The sequence below is a fragment of the Hemicordylus capensis genome, chromosome 5, assembly GCF_027244095.1.
Source record: "Hemicordylus capensis ecotype Gifberg chromosome 5, rHemCap1.1.pri, whole genome shotgun sequence".
In the NCBI taxonomy this organism is placed as follows: domain Eukaryota; kingdom Metazoa; phylum Chordata; class Lepidosauria; order Squamata; family Cordylidae; genus Hemicordylus; species Hemicordylus capensis.
This window is the reverse complement of record NC_069661.1, coordinates 174,536,705-174,561,427: the sequence shown is the minus strand read 5'-3', so window position 1 is coordinate 174,561,427 and position 24,723 is coordinate 174,536,705. Positions and strand designations below refer to the sequence as shown.

General features: G+C 41.6%; 1 long non-coding RNA gene across 1 annotated transcript; it reads left to right on the top strand.

Annotated features, from left to right (window-relative positions):
* Positions 1–4,394: 4,394 nt before the first annotated feature.
* On the top strand, positions 4,395–5,920 carry LOC128326796 (uncharacterized). The gene is made up of 2 exons (XR_008308280.1): positions 4,395–4,637; positions 4,763–5,920. It is a non-coding gene; the product is annotated as an uncharacterized LOC128326796 (long non-coding RNA).
* The last annotated feature ends 18,803 nt before the right edge of the window (positions 5,921–24,723 follow it).

Genomic DNA, 24,723 nt, shown 5'->3' with positions numbered 1-24,723 from the left:
TGAATCAAAAGTCAACTGCAGATTGAACGTCATCCTGTGAAGGCTCTGAAAAACAAACCAAATGCATATCAGCTAGCCAGCCAGCTCTCTTCTCTATTCTCCCTTGAGCTCCAAAGGTCAGCTGGCATTCCTGGATATCTTCACAGTTGTTGGGAAGCATGTGAAAGGAATAAAGATCTGGTACCAGCAACCACAACCATAGTTTATAAAGCCACAGTCACTTGAGGTGACTGTGGTAGTCAGGTGAATGGCTTATCACTTCCATCTCATGGGCCGATAGTGTATTCACATATAAGCATATGCATGACAGTTTATCAGTGACTAATATTTTACACAGACAAACTGTTTCACATGGTGACTGAAGTTAGCCCACAACAGGACCATTCACATGACACAGTGGGTGGGGCAGGGGAGGCTGGTCCAACTCACCTCCCCCACCCCAGACAAGCACTGCAATGTTGCTGGAAGTGCAAATTGCACCCTCCCAGCTGATCTGTGCTGCATGGCGCAAGGCGTAGCTCCGGAAGCTGGGATGACGCGTTCTGGCCTCTGGATATCCCCCAATACACTACGTGACATGTGCAGTGCATGGGGTGATTCCCCCCCAGGCAAATGGCACTCTAGGAATCTGTCTCTGTGTCCACTGCGGCTGAACGCAGCCCCACAATCCCGGAGCCAAGATTAAGGGCTCACTTGAGGTTTTAACCCCAGCTAAAAACTGGGTTACAAAGTTGGGCTAGGCAGCGCTGCCCTGCTGGGATCAGGCCCAATCCCAGCAGTTCTCACACACAGCCTAACCCAGGCTGGGCTGCCCTAGCCTGGGCTAGGGTGCATTTGAGAATGGCCTCAATAAGTACTGTCATATGAACCAGGTCATAGAAAAGTGTTAATGCATGTAAGGTTTTAAGGCACACCTGCATAGCACTCAGCCCTGCTTTTTGATCTGTGGTTAACGTTATCCCTACTTTTAAAAAAGCTATTTCCTAACAATGAAAATAATGTACAACTATGTACATTATCTTGATGTTTATTGTTCTAATACATGGCAAATAAAATCCATCAAGTGCATTAATACTTTTCCAATTAGAGGCAATACAGATTTTTGCAGTAGTTAACAAGCATGTCACCAACTCAAGATGCTCTTCAGCAAGAGAGCCTAAAAGTACAATTTTTGGATTATGCCTAATAGCATATTCTGTCCTCTCATATATTTCTCCCAGTGGCCGTTTCCAAAAACTCTCTATCACAGTACATGACCAAACTATGTGGAAAAAATCAGCATGATGAGATAGCACCTCCAACTGTTAACTGAGTCAAGCTATGAGTATGTTTGGGTCTGCATTGGGTCAAATGCCACTGAAAATGGGCTTTATACATTTTCCCTCAACTACCATTGGCCAAGTGCTTAACTACACTGGGCCAGTTCACTGTGACCACTACACGTAAGGAGGACAAGGTTGCACCAAGAGACGAAAAGTCTCCACCGCCCAGAGATGAAAGTTTGGGTAGTATATAAGTTTGATGAATGAATGAATGAATGAATGAATGAATGAATAAGAGTGCACCCTGTTGTCACTGAAGGAAGACTGTCCAAACATCCTTTAATCATGTGAGAGGGGTATTAATCCTACACACGCTCCAAAACCTTGTTTAAACAGGATTTTGCCACACATGTAGAGGGTGAATTCGGATGAATGCCCCTCTCACACATCACATCATCCTTCACATCTCACATCATCCTTCAGTGATGTCAGGGTGGATGCACTTTCAGTATGATCCCATTCTCCTCACATGTAGTGTCCATTGTTCATCTGAACCGGCAGGCCCTTTCTTCCTTTATAATAATAATAATAATCCCAGTGTCCCTTTTCCATTGTACATATCCTTAGATTCCAAAATATCCAATGTTACTCTCAGGAAGTATATCTTCCCAACTAAACCTTTTGAGTTAAATGCTCCTTAATGCTTCAAATCCTGCTGCTTCCTAACTTGATATATACTTATGAAGAAGAATGTTCATGAATTTTCTTATTTGCTAACATTGAAATAATCAGGGGGGACCTATTCTCACCCATTTTCGAACATCCTAAGGAGCCACATGCTACCTATCATGTTAGAGCACATACTTAAATATATATGATTATCATACCAAAAAGAGATATCCCCTAACAAATTGGACAAAGTCAATTGTTCACTATAAAAATGGAGGTAAAAGGCAAGAGACTGAGCCTTGAAATAACTTCAAACTACACTGAACAGACCGGCCACTATTCAAAGTATACTATAAGCTTCAGTTCTGAATTCATAAAAGACTATTTAACACTATTTAACACATTGTTTTTTAAACCACAGAATGTTGCTTCAGACATAAGGAAAAATTGTAATTCCCTTTTCCCCTCCACTACCATGAAACGCAATAACATATCATTACACACGCTTCATTTCTCCTCACCGGCAGCCCAAATGAACACCACTGGTTTTAGTTTCTTTTGAATGAGTCAGCCCCAGAAACATTTATTACATATTTATTTATTTAGAAATATACAAGTAGAGCACAAACACATGAGGAATTCATGGTCACATTCTCTCCCCCCCACCCCATTAGCACAAGAGCAACAACATATTTTGTTAAAATAAAACCAAAGCTACATTTGAAGGATACTTAGCATTTGTATAGTGTGTTTTTTCTCAGTGTGCAAAGTGTTCCATGTGTATTGTCTTGAGGTAATCCTTACAAAAACCCTGTAAGGTAATTAATATTATCACCCCAATATTGCAGCTGAGGAGCAGAGGCTAAAAGGGAGCAGCTTGCCTAAGGCCACTTAGTTAATTTGTGGCAGTGATGAGATATGAACCAGGCAGGTCTGGATTTACAGCTTAGTCTCTTGGCCACTACACTATAACACCTCTCATTATATTATATCTTTGCTACCAAGACAAGCCTTCAAATCCCTCAGGGTAACCAGGTGACTAGGCAATCACATGGCTGTCTTAGTGCCTTTGATTTTAATCTGCTAAAACTTTTTAAAAACATGGTGGGATGTCATTGGTACTAACTCCTGCCCAGAATGCCTATATATCAAAGAAGTAATGAGTAAGCACTATTATGATTGTATAAAACTGATGATAGCAGACATAACAGTAGACCACCAAATACAACAGGAGCTGTACCACTTCTGGCATTAAACCATGTGATAGGCTCAGGCCTGCTCAATTTAGGCCCCCTTGACTGTTTTTGGACTACAATTCCCATAATCCCTAGCCACAGTGGCCAATAGCCAGGGATTATGGGAGTTCTAGGCCAACATCTGCATGATGGCCAAAGTTGTGTAGCCCTGTGATAGAGCCACATGAAGTGAGATTCCTCCACATGTGGAGGAATTTATTTATTTTATTTTATTTATTCATCACATTTATATACTGCCCAAACTTTCGTCTCTGGGCGGTTAATTGGAATTGGAAAAGATCTGGTTCAGATCAGGTGATATTGCTCATATCCATGTTGTAGAAGAGTTAAAGAGAATCCCTGCAGTCTCAAGCTGTTCTCTCTACAACTCCCATCATCTCCAGCTGAAGAGCCTCAGGTCAATCACTCCTGCTCTACAAAGTCAACACCTAGGCATCTAATGAGACCTATCAAACTAAGCCTGCATAACTCCTCCTGCACTCTGTCTTAAACTCCAGACTTTTATTATTTGTTTGTTTAACAAATTTCTATACCACCCAAAACTTATGTCTCTGGGTGGCATTTGAGCTCTACTGTCATGTCAAACTTCAAAATTCTCTCCTCATCTCTCCATTTTGCTTTGCTAAGCATCCAGCTTGATGAAGAGTTCTGGAGAACTCAAAATATTACTGTTCATGACTCTGTGTCATTTTGGTTGGTCCTCATAAAAGTATTACCAGACAGTGACTTTTGGAGTCCAATTTGGCAAACCACATTCCCCCCTGTTTTAAATCAATATAATATATGGAAGATAATTATACTTGAATCTGCTGTTGGTTTCCTCCTGTTTTGTTTTTTCCTATAAAAATAAAATATATTCTAACAAACACAATATGTTTGACTAGGCATAGTACACAGGAACCAGTGATTATTTCATTATTATTTCAGTTTGTTCTGCATATCAGTGAAGGGTCCAGTCCTTTCACAATATTATCTAACCTCAATCTTTTCTTCATTAATCATCAGCTATGAATGGGGAACACTGAAGGGTGTTTTCCCAGATCACACTGAAGTGAAAGGCTAATGCCATAGTCTGCTTATCTTCATACTTAACTTGATAATCTTTCTTTCTTTCTTTTTCGTTCAGCAAGGATTTGTACTTTGATTTCTTTTAAGTAGGTAGCTGACCATAGTATAAAATACAGATCAGAATCAATTACAACAGCACATTCATTCTGGTTCCATTGACCACATTTACTTTGGCTGCCTGTGCTTCTGTATTTAAGGGTTTCACCAAGAAATTTCAGTGAAACTCAAATAGAAAATGGAAACTTGGCTACTGCTGCAACGACTGGCATCCCTGAGAGCAGCAACAAAATTCCAAAAGCCTGTGAAACAAATGAAGAAAAGTTAAAACCACCCACACCAGCAAAATATATTGGCAGCTGTCAGTCTAAAAGCATGTCTGAAGGTACTTGGAAAAACCACCATTCTCTTATGTAGCCTTGATTGCAAAGGCAATTCTCTCTTCACCTATTAAAAAGTTGAATTTAGCTGCAATTTACAGATACACCAAAAACATTTTCCTTTTTACAGGAACAAACATCAAGGTTGGAAGAACAGCATCAGACACAATCTTTCACTCAATGATTGCTTTATCAAAGTGGGAAGGTGTGAAGATGGCAAAGGAAATTACTGGAGCATCCATCCAACAAGCATAAATGATTTTAAGCACGGTGACTTTAGGCAACACTGCTGACTGCACACATGGGGCCCCCAAAAGGAATATGAGCCATGCCTCAGAACGACTTACCTTACACCCTGAGGAAACTGCTCTGGTTTGACACAGTTCACTTTATCAAATGAATTTCTACTATCCAGATTCCTTGAGGGAAATTCTTTTTTCTCATGGTCAATATTTTGCAAATGATTGCCAAAAGTGGGAGGCTACATCTGGGGTTTCCCTCAGGAAGTTTTCATCTCTGAGAAAATCTGTCAAAGCAAAGTGGAACCCCATGGATTGATTTTATGGACTGCACTCTTCTTCCACTGCACAGCAGAGAATGCTTTTTAATGTTCAACAGACTTTTTCTGCTTCCCTTCATTTCCCTGCTTTCAACCAGCAGAAAAGAGCAGCATTTAGCTATATCTGTGAGAACCTGAAAGGACGTCACTTGCACCTGGACTGGACCAGCTCAGCTGGACATGCTATTCCTGAGGATCAATGCATGCAGTAATGGACAATATGAAAGATATCTATCGCGAAAGACAATTACATAATACTGGAGCGGAGTAGGAAGTGAGTCTTATTGATTTTAACAGAAATCATCACAAATTAAGAGTGCTTAGGGTCAAGTTTGAGATTGTGCTGTAAATCTGTAAGATGATACCACTTATTGTCACCACTGTTGCTTGTAGAAGTTTCTAGCTTATGGTTTTTACAGAGTAGATATTATTCTCATATTCCAAAAATACAGTTGCAAATGAGTCAGGCAACAAATTCTATAATGCTGCATGTAATCACATACCATACATCTAAGACATAGTTCAGAAATTGTAAAGCAAACCTAAGATCATTCTTTTTAACAATAATAACAAACAGCTACTCTTCCAAAAGCTTAAGACTGTTAGTGCTGAATAGCTGCATTGTCTAAGAAGTATTCTGGTCTTATTGAGGGTTTTAGTTTTGTTTTTAAAGGAATAATTACTGCTGATGTAATTTGAACTGAAAATATGACAGGCAACATTTCTATATCCCAGTTTCAATGTAAAGTTTCTTGTATTGTTCGCATTTATTACTATTATTTATCTCTGCTGCTTTGACAGGAAGAAACCACATGTCTTGGTTGTTGAACAATATAGAGAATATCTTCTCTAAGGTTTCATTTCTTAGTATATTTCTGTGGAAGTGTGGAGTAGGGTGCACAGTAGTCAAATTATTGCGGGAGGGGGGAAGATAGGGGACCTGTAATGAAATACGCAAGCCCCACTCCCTGACTCGGCCCAGTTTTAGCCAAACCAGTTCCATGCACACACACACTCTGGTAGCCTTCAAAAAAGCAGTAGATAAGAGAACCATCACACAGACTAAGGGGCACGACCCTCTCTCCCCCCTTTGCCATTGAAGCACTGCAATTACAGGAAAACTCATCAAGAATCTGGACTTGCCATATGTCATGGGGGGGGGGAACACCACCCTTTCTAGACATTACTGCTTTAGAAATATCTGTAGCTAAAGCCACAGAAAGCGAGTCATGTGGAGAACATGGCTAAGCTCTTAATTCCTACAGTGGTGCTTGGGCTTCCCTTATTTCCTCTGAATTCTGCTGTACATATATTTAGTCATGCATGTTTCCCAATAAAAAATGTAACTGCAGTGTTACTGCATTTGAAAATATGGCTGACATGCTGAGCAAGGTAATGTGGGTGGTTCTGAACCATCCGGATTGCTGTGTGTGTCTAAAACAATGCATGTGGTGTTGAGGAACAGGGCTGGTGTGCTAAAACTATGCAATTGCACATCCGCAACTCTACATACATTAGAAGTGGAAGCAGGTTTTGTTTTGTTTTTTAGAAGCTATTTTATTGTAGTGCATCAGCACTGTTCTGCAACAGCACAGCTGTTGTTTTAGATACCTGCAGCAGTGCATGTAGTTTAGAACTTTCCACATTCTCCTGTGCAGTATGTCATCTACTGTCTTAGGGTGCAATCCTGTAGAAATTACCTGGGACTAAACTTGCCATGGGCCACGATCAGGCAAAATCATTCATCAAATAGTGCATAATGGACAGAGAGAGCCAAACAGATCTAGGAATGGCCCCCAGACTTCCCCATCAGTGAAAGACTAAGATACACTGCATCCCCCACCACATATCTAACACAGCTGGAAGTCCCAAATCACAGAAGGGCCTTTACCCTGGGCCACTGCGGTGCCCTTCCCTCAACTGTGCTAGATGGCAGATACAGGGAGACTGCCCCGCACCCAGAACACCTGTGCCCCTGTGACTCTGGGTAAGTTGAAACAACAGTGCATGTTCTCCTCCACTGCCCATTCTACAGAGGCATTCACACCACCCTCATCCATATGCTATTACTCAAGTCCCCAGGTCGCTCAAGCCAATTCTAGACCTCTCTTCTACTCTCTGACTCCAAGCCCGCTACCATGCATAAGGTTGTCAAGTTCTGCACAGCAGTGTCTAAAATCCATCAAGTCCTGACAGGCAGCAAGACCTAAGCAGGCCAGAAAGAGCGCTTAGCCTTACAGCTCCATTTCAGCTTTCTCAATAGCATTTTATAATCAATATTTTATAGTGTTATAGATTTGCAAATAGTTTTATAGATATGTAGACACTGGGATTTTAAAATTCTTTTAAGATTGGGATTTTAAGATTGGGGTTTTAAGATTTTAAGACTCTTGAGATTCTGAAATCCAGAGGCCCTTGGGATTCAGGTTCTTGGGATCTAGAGATCCAGGGATTTTAAGACCTTGGTTGCCACTTTTATAGCACTTACATTTATATACCGCTCTATAGCCGGAGCTCTCTAAGCGGTTTACAATGATTTAGCATATTGCCCCCAACATTCTGGGTACTCATTTTACCGACCTCGGAAGGATGGAAGGCTGAGTCAACCTTGAGCCCCTGGTCAGGATCGAACTTGTAACCTTCTGGTTACAGGGCAGCAGTTTTACCACTGTGCCACCAGGGGCTCTGGTCCTTTTAATGTCATGATTATGTCCTTTTATGTCCTTTTAATGTCATGATTATGCCTTTCATGTCATTTTAATGCCATTTTTATGCTTTTTATCCATCTGCTATGCCATTGTAACCATAATAATACTATAATAATACTAATATAAATATAAATAAATATACCATAATAATAAAGACCATAATAAAGATGATTTAATTTGACAGCTGAAAGTAAGCTCCATTGAACATACTGGAGCTTATTTCTGAATAAACATGTAAAGGATTCCTCTGTAAAGCACATGATGGTATATTTTAAATCTGTTACAGCATCATAAATATTAGTTGCATGTAATTTGCCTAAATAAATAAACAAATCAATATCACTAAGTGTTAATTGCATTAAAAACTGAAAAATTTGGCATAGGATTGAGGCAACCTTTTTTTAAAAAAGTTTATATATATGAAGTTTAAGATTCATATACTTTTATATGAAAAGCTATTATTTACAGTGTGTTAGTCTTGTAAACAACTAGGGGCTGTCACATATATCAGTTGGATCTATTTCTCCTACCAGCTTGGATCTATTTCTCCTACCAGCTTTGCTGTGTAAATAGCTGCTGCATTTAAATTGTCAGCTACGTGGTCTATTGGGACACCAGACAGTAGTGTAGAGAGGCCAGCAGTGGCTCCGATTCAGCCCGCTGCCAGCAGCCCCCTAGCAATGCCCCCTACATCTGTCATCAGAAGCAGCGTCTGATGTCAGATGCAGGGGATGTGGTTTTGCTTGCAAACACCATGCCCTATTTGCACACGCCCCATATGTGAGCAAATTCTGGCCAGCACCGCATTTGCGTCATGGCCGGAAGCATTCTTCTCTATGCTTTAAATTCTCTGTGCTATGCTTTAAATGCTTTATGCTTCTCTATGCTTTAAATTCTCTGTGTAAATTCAAAGGCAGGTTTGGCTTGAGGGTGAATCATCAAAATGGTCCAGTCCAATGGTGAATCAGTTTGCACATCCCTAGCTGAGGGCTCTGCAATTTACAGAGATCCAGATAGTGGGGACTAGAGACAGGCTCTTTTCACTTGTGGCTAATCAGCTCTGGAACACCCTCCCAGAAGAGCTCAGCCATTCTCCCTCAGGTTTTTAAGAAACTGCTGAAGACCTATCTCTTTAGAGAGGCATTTTAATGTTTTATCTTCAGCAAATACAGTATCTGGTGGGTTTAAACTTTTAAACTTCTAATTTTGAATTTGATATGTTTGTTGTTAATTTCTATTAATTTTGTATTTTTAATAGTGTGTCTGTTTTTATTGATATCGTGAGCCATCCCAAGCAACAGTGTACTGGAGGGCTGGGCATGAATATTTTAAATGAATGAATAAATAATGCTTACAGAGTTATGCAATGGTATCTTAGATACAGACGCTTATTTAAATAGACAATTACCACAATGTGTCCTAATTGTGAACCTTTTTGATGGTTCATAACGGCTAGAAAAGCGGGCTATAAATACCATACATACATACAAAGTAAATTACAGCATGGGAGAGACCTTGTTTCAGATGTCACCTTACAGTTGATTTTGCATCACAACTCCCAACAACAACTTGAAACGTAGAATAGTTTTCTGAATGTGCAACAAACTTGTGTTCCAGTGTTTAAGATGTCATGTTATGCTGTATTTTTGATTTCCCCCTCTCACTTGAAAGTGGGAGTGGGAGTCAAGCTCACATTTGAACTTGAAATGTTGAAGTATGCCTTGAATGTATGTGACAGATTTCATTCTGTTATCTCAGTGTACAACCAAACATCAATGTCATTCACATGGCCGTTAATCCCGAGGTTGGGGAGGACAGGGGGAAGTCAGAAGCATTCTTACCTTCCCCCACATGACTGTCTGTGGGTTTTCCTCTCACTGCACTGCATGGCTACAGCGAGCAGTGCAACAAGAGCGAGGCTGGGGGATGGATGCCTGACTTCCAGAAAGTCCACAATGCACTGCACTACACACACAGTATATTGAATGCAGTCTAGAGGACGGGATGCTTGTTCCCCCAGCCTCTATGGTAGGAAGCGCTGCTGGCAGCCCAAAGGGGGTCAGTAAAAGCCCAGGTTTTTAAAAACCTGGGCTAGGCCTGATCCCAGCACTCCAATTAAGAAGCCCTATCCAGGTAGGACTGTTCAAGCCTGGGTAGTGCTGTTCATTTGAACACCCCCACTGTGTTGCATGCCATTCAAATGGAATGCCATTCAGGCAAGTTAATTGTATGCCATTCAGGTAAGTTAAATGTAACATTTAACTTGCCCTGGCCAATAAAATACGCTTGCTGTAAAGATTTAGAAATATTATCTGGCTAATAAACAGACAGTCCTATGATTTTGTCAGCTTGAACACATGAAGAAATTCAAAAGTGCTAAACAACATTTTTATCCAAGTGTATTTCTTCTTGTTCATAAACAAGACAGGAGGTCATCCTTTATTCTGCAGAGCTACTTTTGAAGAGCACAGATGAAATGCCAAGTATCTAACATAAATAGCTAGGGCTGAGGTCATGCTGATTCCTATAAATAAGCCCTGTCACTGGCTCAGTTCTTTTTACAGTTGCAGCCTGATCCTAAACATATTACACAGAAGTGCAGGCTGATCTATACATTCAGAAAAAGGGCATGGTTCAGTCTTCCTTTAATACTTTATCATGCAGGTTGAGGGATTACACTATTTGGCACTCTCCCATGTCAAAAACCTGTCACCTGTGGAAAGGGTGTGTCTTAGGGACAAGAGTTTTAGCCTAGCCTTGCTACTGACATTAACATTATCAGTGTCAAAGAATGTATTACAAAGGGGGTCATTCTAACATGCATACATACATCTATTTATATTAAGTCACAGGGTATGACAACATGGTTTTCTGAATATGAGATCAGATCTAAGCGCCATTGATAAAAATGGCTCAGATCCAATGGTGAAATGATACACCTAATAATCACATAACATGAAGGACTATTTCCAACTTAATGAAAGTGTGTTGCATTTAAAAAGTGACTCTCATCCGAAGTGTCTCCTCTGTTTCCACAAGCTCTTGACTTTGTCAGTTGCTTTTCAAAAACTTTTAACGGTCCATTAGCATTCATATGCTATAATGGCTATGCTGTGAGACGTCTTCTAGCACTTGCACAAAACCACATGAAATCATGGTCTCTTTCCACTCACTGTTCTCTGAATCCAAGCTATTCTTCATATAATGTGTTTCAGGGTTGTTTTTAAGTATGAATAAAACATTTTGAAATGATACACCTAATAATCACATAACATGAACCATTTTTTGTGATTTGATTCAACTTCGAATCAAATTGCAAAAACCCAAACTGAATCCGAAATTCGAGAAAATTTACAATTCACCCTTTGGAAATAATGGGGAAATTGAATCACCCCATTACTGTTCCCTCTAAGGCATGCACACCTGCGCGCGCTCACAAGTTTTCTGATGTCCACTCAGTTAATTTTTGATCCCGCTCAGGCTGAATTAGGAAGGCCCCACTCTGTATGCATGTGCACACACAGTGCTTTGATCCTGCCACCCAGAACAAAACTCATTCTGAACAGAGATGAAAATAATTAGAGGGACCACTGCACCCCATTGTTCCCCATGGGTAGGGCCTAGGGACACCACTCAAAAAAAGGAGAGTGGGTCCTTGGTTGCTCTCCGCCACCCATGAAGCTTCCTGCTGATGCACATCCCTAGAAGCCATGCACGGCATCAGCATGTTGTTGCTGACCACACAAATGGCACCCACACATGCACGGATGCCATGTGCATGTTGATGCTGTGCATGGTTTCTAGGGACGCATAACATCCCAGCAGGAAGCTGCATGGGGCAGTGGAGACCAGGAAAGACCTGCTTTCCTTTCTCTTAAAGTTCCCAGTCATTCTGGGAGCCCATTTTGGCTTGGAGGCTTCTGGTATTAGCATATAAGCACCTATACACTCTTACCTGGTGTTTGCTAGCTTTCTCTTTGACCAGCTAGCACATCCTTCTGTCTGCTCTTTACCATGTTCTACCCTGTCCCTTTCTGGTTTATCTGAAGCATTTCCACCCTCACATGGATGGCATTTGCTGAACTAGATACTGCTCAGCTCCTGTCGGCTATCCCTGAGGCATCATTTTAAAAGTTGCTCTGCAATTTTTGATTGTAAGCGCCAACAGTCTGGTTCCATCTTGGTTCAAGTGGAGCCCGTCCCTTTGTACAGACTCATCTCATCCCAAAATGTATCCCAGTGCCAAATCTAAACCGCTCCTCCTGGCACCAACATCTCATCCATGCATTGAGACCCCTCTGCTCTGCCTGTCTTGCTGGCCCTGCACGTAGAACAGGTAGCATTTCTGAGTGCTACCTTGGGGGTCCTGTTACCGAACAGCCTAAATTTGGCTTCCAGGACCTCCCAACTACATATCCCAACATCGTTGGTGCCAAAGTGCACCATGACAACTGACTCCTCCCCAGCACTGCCTAATAGCCTATCTAGACATCATGTGACATCCACAACCTTCGCACCAGGCAGGCAAGTCACTGTGCTGTCTACACATGGGTCACAGACCCATTTCTCTATACACCTAATGATAATGATACACCTTATATCACCCACTACTAGGAGGCCTCCTACCCCCTGGAAGAGTATCCCCTGTGCAGGGGTATATGGGCTCGTCATCCACAGAAGGGGTCTCTTCTAAGGGAGTGTTTCCCTCTTCCTTAGAATGATGTCCTCCTTCCCTGAGATCTTCATTCTCCATGACAGCAGAGGAGCTGTCAGCCTGGGAGTGGGATGCTTCTCTCACATCCCTGAAATCTACGTACCTCTCGGACTCTCCAGATCAGCCACATTGGCTTCGAGGGAACAAACTTGTTCCCTGTCAGCCAGGAGCTCCTTGCACTAACTACACACCCATGATTTCTGCCCATCGAGCAGATAGTCATATAAACAACACACTATAATACACTGGGAAACGTCTCCTCCCCTGCTGGCTTTCTACCTTCATGACTAGTTTTGCTTAGAGTATTTGGAGATGATTTTTACAGCAGTTACACAGAGGAAATCAGTGCCCCTGGCATTAATAGCTGAAGTGTTATTCCTTCATTTCTTACTTCATCATGGAAGTGTGACATAATTATCCTCTATGTACCTAGTAAGTGAGTAGCATCTTCTCTTGGAAATTAGATTAAAAGTCTATAATACAGGTAATCCCTACAGTTTTTGACACAAATAATGAATAAAAATTAACTGCAACTAATTCTTCAGAAAGAGCCAAACAATAATGCTGGGAAGGATATGCAAACACTGCATGCATGTATCACTGTTGTATACTGGGGAAAGCATTGTACAAGACATCAGAATCTCAAGCACTGATTCAGAGAGCAATTCTGAAATGCAACACAATAAATTATATGGCACATATCACAAATCACAATCAATCAAGACCAAAATGCTGCTATGCCTGAAGGCCTTACTAGGATCCATTCAGCTGTGCTTTAGTTAAGTTTCTTTCTTTCTCTTTCTTCTTTCTTTCAATTGAGATACAACTGTACACTCCAAACTGTAGTAAGAAATGGCAGATGTTCTTCTGTCTTATAATTACTCCATAAATTAGAATCAAATAATAGCTTTTTAACAATTAGAGTAATCATCGTAATTTTAAGGGTGGATGGAACAAGAATATTAGCATCAAGTTTGTGAAATTATACAAAACTGAAATTAATATGTGAATAATCTCCACCATTAATCAAGAAATAAATCCATCTTACTACTGGATTTTCTTTGAGCAGCTAAGCTAATAACTGCCATCACACTTCCCTAAGCCTGCAAGCCAAATATAGATAGAAGAGTGATGGATTTTACTTGTCTGAAAGTGACAATTTCCTTCTGAATATCACCAGAACACATGGCTGATACAATCATTTAACTTCTAAAAAAACCTGATAGTGTATCAGGAAAATAATTCAGCAGCTGCATGATGAATATTAAGAGTACAAAAAAGGGGTGGGGGTGTGGGATTTGAGTCCAGACATTTTAAAATCATTAAAAGCCAAAGTAATTTCTCAACAAAATATTTATTTGGACTGTAACACAAATTCTGGCTCCTTTCACAGCCGCCCATTTTTTCTCTTCACACTTGAGAAATCATTGGCAATGTTTCATTCATATTCCTAAACAGTCATTAAAAGCCATTTTAGAATCATAGCTTTTATAGAAAAGGTCGAAATTATGTGTTGTGTGAAGTATTTTTAAAAGATTTTCTTCGTACACTATAACTAACCTGCATGAAATTCAATTATTTCAGTGGGAGAAAATGAAGCAAGTGCTTAACTTTCCCATTGAAAGCAATCAGATTTAAATGTACTCAGCTTTGCTGGATCATGGCCTAAAGCAGGGCTGCTCAACTTTGGCCCATCTGCAGATGTTGGCCTACAACTCCCATAATCCCTGACTATTGGCCACTGTGGCTAGGGATTATGGGAGTTGTAGTTCAAAAACAGCTGGAGGGCCAAAACTGAACAGCCCTGGCCTGAAGGTTCAGCGTTCTTGGCCGATATCCCCAATAACTTTCTACTGAGCATTTAGAAATGTGAAGTCCCACTGCAAATGTGTGTGTGGTGATTTCCAACAATCTTACCTCCCCTGGAAATGTTCCCTGGAACCATGAAGTTAATCCTTGACCCCACAGTATACAAGAACCTATTTTGGATTGCAGGAAGCACTTCCTGGTGGAGAGCTTACTGGTGAAAATCACCTGCTGCCCTCATGCAAATATCAGGGTGCTTTCCAGACTGTGCAGGAGGAAGTGGGATAAAAATCCAACAGCTAGCCCTAATGTTCTGAAGCCAGTTAGGTGCTTTGGATTTTACAACACTTGCTCCCTCGCTGCAGCTTTGAGGGGAGAGAAAGAAAAGAGGAGAGGAAGCAAACCCCACTTCTGGATCTGCACGCATTGCACTTGCCTGAGGGAGAAGAGGAGGAGGGGGTGGGTGACTGACCACAGTTTTCCCTTCCCTCCTTTCCCCCCACCTCGGTGAATTTGCGCAAGGGCAGCAGACTTGTGCAAAAACAACAACAACACGTGATTGACACAAACACACATCTAAAAGCAAGCCACACTTGTACAGCGTCAGTCCTGTTCACTCTTACCTAGGAGGAAGCCCATTGAAAAATCATTTACTAAATCTTTTACTTCTGAATAATCTCAGCAAGCCTGCAAACTGTTCTCAAAACTCAGAAAACCAGCTACTATTTCACAATGCACAAATAACATATTAAGCCTGAAACATCAAGATAAGATCCTAAACAGGCTGTGGCTATGCGAATGGCTTGCTGTTGTTCCCGTATGCAAGATAGTGTCAAAACCCAAATCATACAAATGGACAGCAAGCCGATACACAGTGAAGCAATTTAAAGGTGCCACCTGGAAAGTCCCCAGGACTCTGCATTACTAAATGCTGTAGAGGTGCTTTCCATGCTGTTCCTCTACACTGTTAGTGGGACTGTCAGCCATTTATATGTGTTTGCAGGTGGCTTTGGGTTTTTTAAAGGGATCAATAAATATTGTCAAGCATTATCAGGATATTAATCATTCAGAGAATATCTTCTTTCATAATGAGCCTAATGCTTTTTAGTAAAAGAGACTTGACAGCTTACACTCAGGAAAAGCATATATCTGGCATTTGTAAAATGCTTCAAAGGAAAAACTGGACTCCTTGAATACAGTGGAAGTTTGCTTCCCAAGCATATCCATTTTTTCCATTAGATGTATAGATAGCTATGTAGGCAGATTGATGTGCTCAATCTTCAGAGCAAAGGTTTAACAGAAACCATGATTCCATATACAGTGTACAGTGCTAAAGTCTATACAGTTAGTGATCAATGAAACAATACCCTATGTATTTATTTATTTAGCATATTTGTATATCACCCACTACCGAAGTCTCTAGGCGGTTTACAACATTAACACAAAACAAAACAAAATTAGAACAATATAAAACATATAAGCGTTCAAATTAAAATCGCTAAAAATCACTAAAAAGCTTGGCTGAAGAGATGTGTCTTCAGTTGTTTCCTAAAGGTCAAGAGGGATGGAGCAGTTCTAATCTCAGCAGGAAGTGTGTCCCACAGCTCTGGGGCAACTAAAGAGAAAGATCACCTCTTAGTTGTCACCAGACAATCCAGTGGCTCCCTCGATGAACCTCCCCTGAAGATCTTAATCGGCGGAGGGGTTCATAACAAAGAAGACATCAAAGCTATTCTCATGATCACTGAAAAGTGGGCTAAAGGAGCTTAGCCCGCTTCCCAGGGATCATGAGATCCACCAGGCTTGCAGGCGAGCACAGTGCTCCCAAGGTGGCTAGCCTACCTAATTACCCCTCCCCTTAGATGAGGCTGACGGAGTGAGCACTCTGTTAACCTCATCTTTTTGCTCGTGTGTTGCCGAGGCACGTGGCGACACACGAGTAGACCCCCGACCAGCTTTAAGCAGCCTCTTGGGCTCGGGGGTCTCTCCAGGATCCTGGAACATCCTGAAACTTCTGGGGGCTGTGGAGCCCCTGATCCCCGCAGTCCCCACTGGCTCTGTGGCGAAGCTGACAGTTGTATGAGCGGCTGATCCAGCCACCCAGGGCTGCCTCTTGATTGTCTGTGGGGAGAGCCAGTTAAGCCCGCTCTCCCCACAGAATCCCCTCAAGCACTTCACACCAATCATGTGAAGCGCCTCATCCTCTTAAATACCCTGGGCCCAAGCTGTGTGAAATATATATACGTTTCCCCCCCACTATGTGTGAAAAAAATTAAGTTTGGCATCCAAGCTCCAATGAAGAAGCATATAAATCTACCTATTTGATTATGTATTCCATTAAAGGCAAAACAAAAAACAAAAATACACCTTTGCTTTACAGGAGAGTTATGGGTATGGCAGCTCCAACTGAACTCCAAAAAATGAGGAAATTTGATGGCCCATGATGTTTACGCGACGATGAGGACATGAGATCTGGTATCCATAACCATGTAAAGACAATTTGCCCATGTTCTTCATACTCCACTGCATAGGCCAGTGAGAACAGCAAAAGCTGGGGATTAGTGTTATAGCCGTTTTTTAGAAGAATTTGGTAACACGTGCCTCTGAGCATTTAGTGAGTGATGTTACACAGAGCTCTGGGCACGGAAGAAGCAAGTATGCTTCAGCTATAAAATGATCATGCTTCTATAAGCATGATATGTGTGTGCACGTGTGTACACCTCTGTTGGATGAGAAGTGAGTTGAAGTATTTGGGGCCCTTAAGGGTTGTTGTGTAGCCACCTAATAGCGCAGCGAGGAAGCAACCTGCCTAGAGAGCGAAGCTGCTGGTTTGAATCCCTGCTGGCGTGTTTCCCAGAATATGAGAAACTCTTATATTGGGTAGCAGCGATATAGGAAGGTGCTGAAAGGCATCATCTCTTACTGCGCGGGAAATGGCAATGGTAAACCCTTCCTGTATTCTACCAAAGACAACCACAGGGCTCTGTGGTCGGCAGGAGTCGACACTGACTCAACGGCACAACCATTCCTTTCCTTTCAAGGGCTGTTGTAGGAAAGAGAATGAGACTTTGAGGGAGTAAAGACAAGATTCTGAGTAGAAACTAGATTTCTAGAGAAGGGGAGTTTACAGTAGTGCTCTTTGGACCGGACTTCCAGGAGGAAGTCAAGTCCCCCAAAGACCTGGGGGGCATCCAAAGGTTGAGCACCGCCGGCCCCACACCAGGTTGGGCATGGCATGCGCAGTGGTGGTGGGGCCCAGCCAGGTGGGTGGAAAGTCTGCCAAGCCAGCAGACAGCCCGGCCCCTTCCACCCAGCCATTCAGCTATGCCTATGCACCACTGCATTAGTCCAAAAGGCCTTTAGGTCCAGGCTCCAAAATTACCTAGGTGCACCTCTGGGAGTTTATCAAGTGTTTGAGCCCGGAAGATCTGAATGGAGGAAGAAGAGGGGGGGCAGCTTTTTGCAATCATCAGGAAAGCACTTAGACTAAGGCCTGAAACTGCAGACAATCCTAGGATCTGCTTCATAATCCATCTTGTGGAATACAAACCTTTATTTCTTTACATTACCTCTGAATTCATTTCTGCATTGGTATCTGGAGTGTGGATTCTGGGACTAATTGTGTAACAGCACGCACCATATGAGGTTCCCATGCCTGTGTAATTAGTTGTTGTTGGCTGACAGGGATTCAATTTTTGTTGATCTAATTTTTCAATTTTTGTTGATCAAAAACCAATAATAAACTGATCCAGACATCTGCAGCTTATCTCTTCGAGAATAGCAGAACTCAGACACTTGAGTAAATGGTGATTTATTTATAACATTTATTAGTCACCCTCACATTATCCCAAGGCAAAGTACATAGAAAAAAACTGTAGTTTATTCAAAGTACAGAAACAGGACCACTTAAAAGAGCAAATGATCCCAAATATGAATCCATTTAAACATTGAAAGCCTGGGTAAATAACATCAAGTATTCAACATTATTACTCATACAGAAGAATAAACCTTGCTGAAAGTGAATCAGCATGGTTTCTGCAACATTAAGTCCTACCTCACTAATTATTATTTGAGAGTGTTAACAAGCATGTGAATAGAGGTGATCCAGTTGACATTTTGTATTTATTGAACTTTCAAAAAGCTTTTGAGAAAGTTCCTCATCAAAGGTACTTGAATAAACTTAGCAGTCGTGAGATAAGAGGTCAGATCCTCTAATGGATTGGCATAAGAACAAAAATTAGAGTAGAAGAACAGGAACATAGAAATTAGAAATCTAGGAAGCTGCCATCTACTGAGTCAGACCATGGGTCTATCTAGCTCCGTAACATATCTGCTGAGCATGTTGAAGGTCCCAGGCACTGACAGGCATCAGCTACTCCAAGGTTTAAGGCAGAAATCTTTCCCAGCCCTACCTGGTGATGCCAGGGGGTGAACATCGGACGTTCTGCATGCAGGCATGCAGGTGCTTTTCTACTGAGCTATGTCCTCATTCCCCAAGAGGAATATCTTCCAGTGTTCACATGTAGTCACCCATTCAAATGCAAACCAAGCTGGACTCTGCCTAGCAAAGAGGACAATTCACGCTCACCATCACAAGACCAGCTCTCCTCCCCAAAGAAACAATTAAGGGTTGATGTTACAGGAACATAAGGAAGCTGCCAACTACGGAGTCAGACCATTGGTCCATCGAGTTCAGTATTGTCTACTCTGTTTGGTAGCAACTCTCCAGGATTTCAGGCAGGAGTCTTTCCCAGCCCTGCTTAGAGACATTGGGATTGAACCTGGGGTCTTCTGCATGTTAAGCAAATGCTCTACCACTGAGATATGGCTCCATCCCAAATAAAGTTGTTGTTGTTGTTGTTGTTGTTGCTGCTGCTGCTGCTGCTGCTGCTGCTGCTGCTGCTGCTGTTACTACATGGGAAGCTGCCTTATTCCAAGCCAAACCCTTGGTCCAACTAGCTCAGTATTCTCTACTTTAATTGACAGCAGCTCTCCAGAGTCTCAGGAGGTCTCTTTCCCAGCCCTAATTGGAGGAGCTGCTAGAGATTGAACCTGGGACCTTCTACATGTAAAGCAGATGTTCTCCACTCAGCTACAGCCCCAGTGGTAGAAAAGTGGTAGAAAGTGACAATTTTCACGGGTGGGGGAGAAATGGGGTCCTCCGTGGACCTGTATTGGAAGCATTGCTTTTAAACTTGTTTATAAATGACCTGAAACTAGGGGTAAGCAGTGAGGTGGACACATACATGTGCAGATGATACTTAACTACTGAGGGTTGTGAAAACCAAAACAAATAACAAAGAGCTCCAAAAGGATTTCTCCAAATCAGGCAAATGGACATCAAAATGACAGATGTGGTTCAAGTTAAGTAAGTGTGAAGTGATGCAGATTGTGGCAGAAAATCCCAACTTTATGTATACACAGATGGGACATGAGCTGTTGGTGACTAACTAGGAAAAAGATCTTGGGGACAGCTCAGTAAAACTCTCAAGTCAGTGTGTGACAGCTGTGAATAAGGCAATTTCCATGCTAGGGCTCATTAGAAAAGGAATCAAAAATAAAATTACAAATGTTATAAGAGATTGCGCAAATCTATTTTGCAACCCAACTGTATAGTTCTGGTCATCACATCTAAAAAAGGAAACCGTAGAGCTGGAGAAGATGCAAAAGAGAGCAACCAATATGATCAGGGGGCTGGAGCCTTCTTAACAAAGAAAGGCTATAACATTTTGGGTGTTTTGTTTTTGTTTCATTCGCTGTTAAAAAGTGTAACAAGGGGAGACATGATTGAGGCTTATAAAATTATGCATGACGTGGACAAAGTAGATAGAAAAATGTTTTTCTCTAGTCCGATTCAGATATTATACTTTATGAATGTAGAGATGTTTGTACACTCATACATGTGTTTGTGTGAATGACTCTACCTGTGTCCATTTTAAAAGTGAACCTGGATACAGGCTCTTCAATGCATAGTACAGATAGGAAGTGTACTTCTATACCTGCATTGAGCATAACATGTGGATGACTGTACCCATGTACAGATCTGTACCTGTGTACACTGTACACTCATTGTATGAGTGTTGAACATAACGTGTGAATGGGCCTTCTGTCACACACAGCATTAAAACCAGGGGTCATCCAATGAGCCTAATTGGCATGAGGTTAGGGTGGACAAAAGGAAATCATTCTTCGTACAGTACATCATTAATCTATGGCATTTACTGCCACAAGATATGGTGATGCCACCAGTTTTTAAAGGGAATTAGGCAAATTAAGAGAGTACAGGTCTATCAATACCTACTAGATGCCTCTGCATGCCAGCTGCAGGGGAGCGACAGTAGAGGAAGTGGTTGGCCTTCATCTCCTGATTGTGGACTTTCCAGAGGCATCTGGTTGGCCGCTCTACTTATGCTAAAGCACTGGCAAGAAGCTGGTTTTGTGGTAGCAAGCATGAATTGTCCCTTTTGCTAAGCAGGGTCCATCCTGGTTTGCATTTAAATGGGAGACAACATGTGAACACTGTAAGATATTCCCCTCAGGGGATGGGGCCTCTCTGGGAAGAGCACCTGCATGCTTGCATCAGAAGGTCCCAAGTTTACTCCCTGGCACCTCCAGAGAGGGCTGGGAGCGACTTCTGCCTGTAACATTCAAAAAGCTGCTGCCAATCTGTGTTTACAATACTGAGCTCGATGGACCAATGGTCTGACCTGGTATAAGGCAGCTTCCTATGTTCCTAAGCAGAAGCTGAAGACACAATGCTGATGAAATCGTACATTGGGTTATATTTGTATTGTGTGTGTGTGTGTGTGTGTGTGTGTGTGTGTGTCTTAACAGTGTTCTGGAATGGATGTGCACATCCTGAAAACACTGCAAAAAATGAATCTTGAGGAAGACCAATGTGCGATAACATCAGGACTGCATTTTTACATGCTTTATTGTCACTGCATATGGAGAAGGACGCAAATGTGCTGAAAGAACTGAAAGCGGCATCAAACTGTACATTCTCCAGTTCTGGAATTAATGTTAGGCACTCTACTGGGCCATCATTCAGGAGAATTGGTACACAGGAAAGAATGAAAATAGAATACTAAAGGAACAGCATGGTGGAAATGAGGAACACAGGAAGCTGCCTTGTATTGGGCCAAACCATTGACATGGTCTTCATTGACTGCCAGCAGCTCTTCAGGGTTTCAGAGGGGGTTCTTTCTCAGCCTTTTCTGGAGATGCTGGGGATTGACCCTGGAATCACCTGCATTTGCGACCCTCCCTTCCCACTGAGCTCCAGTCCTTCCCCTTCATTCGGTCATTCTTTATTGGAATCCCTAAAGCTGTCTGTGTTGGATCAATCTCACTATTAGAATTGTATGTGTAACCTTGGTGTCTTCTGCTTCTGATCGAAAGATTCCTTCTTCTGAGAATTGTGCTTGTGACCTCTTAATGCCTAGCACTTGTATAACACTTTTTGAGTGTGCAAAGCCCTTCACATGTGTTACCTTGATGCAATCCTTACAATAACCGTGGAAAGTACTATTATTCCCACATTACAGCTAGGCAGATGAGGCTGAGAAGATGTGGTTTGCTAAGCCACCTGTTGTGTTCATGGCAGAGGTGAGATGCCCTCTCAAACCGGAGGAGTCACGATTTACCATTATAGCAGTTCTGGATACATCCCCTCTTCTGAGCTAGAGTCACAGTAATTATTGAAATAAATTAGAGTGAGTCTATTCTGGGGGACCACCCCTTCTGGGCTATTCAACCATGCCTTACACTCAACAAACTCAGCAATTCCAATACGGAATTTGTAACAGTGAGTTGAAAAGTCATGCCCGCAAGTGTGTGTGTGTGTGTGTGTGTGTGTGTGTGTGTGTGTGTGTGTGTGTGGAGTTACTGTGTATATCAGTTGAAAACTCAAAACTTGCAAAAGTTTGTATTTCATTTTGAACATCTATATCCCAGTCCAATATATATTGTTAATTTATCCCTTAGAGTCTCCATGAAATGTAATTTGTATGCACATAAAATATCAGTGTATCGTTGAGAGATGAAATCCAATGGAAATGGTTTACTGTGAAATCCAGTCTTTGTTCCCTCATTTTCCCACTCCATTGACTACTGCTTTTTCAAAGAGCTCTCTCACATAGTCCCTCATTATATTGGAGTTTTTATGCCACTTTATTTCGGAAATAAAACTAAAAGGCGGTTCTGTATGACTTGATTTCCCATGATTGTGTGGTTCAGGTAATTGATTAGATTCTGCTTTGAATAAATGCTAATCAATTAAAGCTTGGAAAAAAACATTAAATATGAAATAAATTGGTGCCTCGGTGCAAATTACTAATCAATCATTTTTATAAAAAAAATTCTAAACTGCCTTTCACTTTGAAAATGAAGGATGTGAGATACATCTCATTTGAAACAAATGCTATTTAGCAACTTAAGCATCTAGAGCACTTTTGATAACCTGGGTAAGATGTATTGATTTCTCCATTGATTTTTTAAATATACCTTCTCTGTGAGCAGGCTTTCCACGAATAGAACTGAGTAGCTTAGCAAGTGCCAGTTCTAAACAGTATGGAGGTGCTTAGCTTCTCAAGGTGGATAGTCACCAGATTCCAAAATTCTAATAAGGTTGAGGTATATATCTCATATATGCTGGTGTGGTCTAAAGTGATGGATTTCAGTGACCTGGCTTCATATCCCATCTTTGCCACCAACTCATGGTGTAGCCTTGGGCATGTCACTCTTTCTCTGCCTCCATTCCTCATATTTAAATTGGGAATGCCAACCCTACAGAGTTGCCTTTTTTGAAAATACAATAATAATTTAAAACACATTAGGTTGGTTTGGATGATACTTTCTTTGCTTATGGAAACTGAACGGAGACATACCAAGAGTGCACTCATTGGAATGTCCTCTACAGGCATTCTGATTTCCTCCCAGCACATCCCTTTATTGCATGGGGGGACTGTTCATCCAAATGACTCTGTTTAAAGAAGTATTTGGAGCATGTACAGAGGGGCCATGCTGGGAAGGTATCGAGACACCTGTGGAAGACATCACCACGGGCACACTCTTGACATGCTCCCTTGCTAATTGCATGGACAACAACCATATCGTGCAAACTGGCCCATTGCAAATTTAGGCTACTGTGTTGATGATAAATAGCCATAGTAACATTGAAAAATTTCAGCTCAAGTTTTCTTCTTCCCAGACATCAGATAAAAATGAATAATTAAAGTCATGAGCAGAAGAAAATAAACCACACATGGACCAAAGTGATATGTGGTCTTTCTACCCATAAGAACATAAGTACAGCCCTGCTGCATCAGGCTCAAGGCCCATCTAGTCCAGCATCCTGTTTCACACAGTGGCCCACCAATGCCTACGAGAAGCCCACAGGCAGGAGGTAAGAGCTTGCCCTCTCTCCTGCTGTTGCTCCCCTGTAACGGGTTGTCAACTGTTTTTTCCAGCCCCAGTGTGAAATGTGTGATCCAGTACAGCTTGATTCCTGGATATTGTTGTTGTTGTTTACACAGTCAGACAGGTGTTATTGACTGGTTTGTTTTATCCAGACATCGAGTCCTTCCCAAGGACCTGGGATGGCTGAATTTTATTGTCAATTGTTATAGATATCGTCGCAGAATATAGGCTGTTCCCAGTAAAGTTGCTTTTTGTAATTGGCTGATGGTGATTTCTGTGACCCCTATGGTGTTGAGGTGCTCTTCAAGGTCTTTTGGAACTGCACCCAGGGCGCCAATTACCACTGGGATTATTTGGGTCTTTTTCTGCCACAGCCTTTCAATTTCAATTTGTAGATCTTTGTATTTGGTGATTTTTTCTATTTCTTTTTCTTCTATTCTGCTATCCCCTGGTATTGCTATGTCGATTATTTTGACTTGTTTTTCTTTCTTCTCGTCTACAGTTAGATCTGGTGTATTGTGCGGCAGATGTTTGTCTGTTTGTAGTCGGAAGTCCCATAATATTTTTACATCTTCGTTTTCTACAACTTTTTCAATTTTATGGTCCCACCAATTTTTGGCTACAGGTAGCTTGTATTTTTTGCAGATGTTCCAGTGTATCATCCCTGCTACCTTGTCATGCCTTTGTTTGTAGTCAGTCTGTGCGATCTTTTTACAACAGCTGATTAGGTGGTCCACGGTTTCATCTGATTCTTTACAAAGGCGGCACTTGCTGTTTATTGTGGATTTTTCAACTTTTGCTCTTATTGCATTTGTTCTTAGTGCCTGTTCTTATGCAGCCAGTATTAAACCCTCTGTTTCTTTCTTCAAGTTGCCATTCTTAAG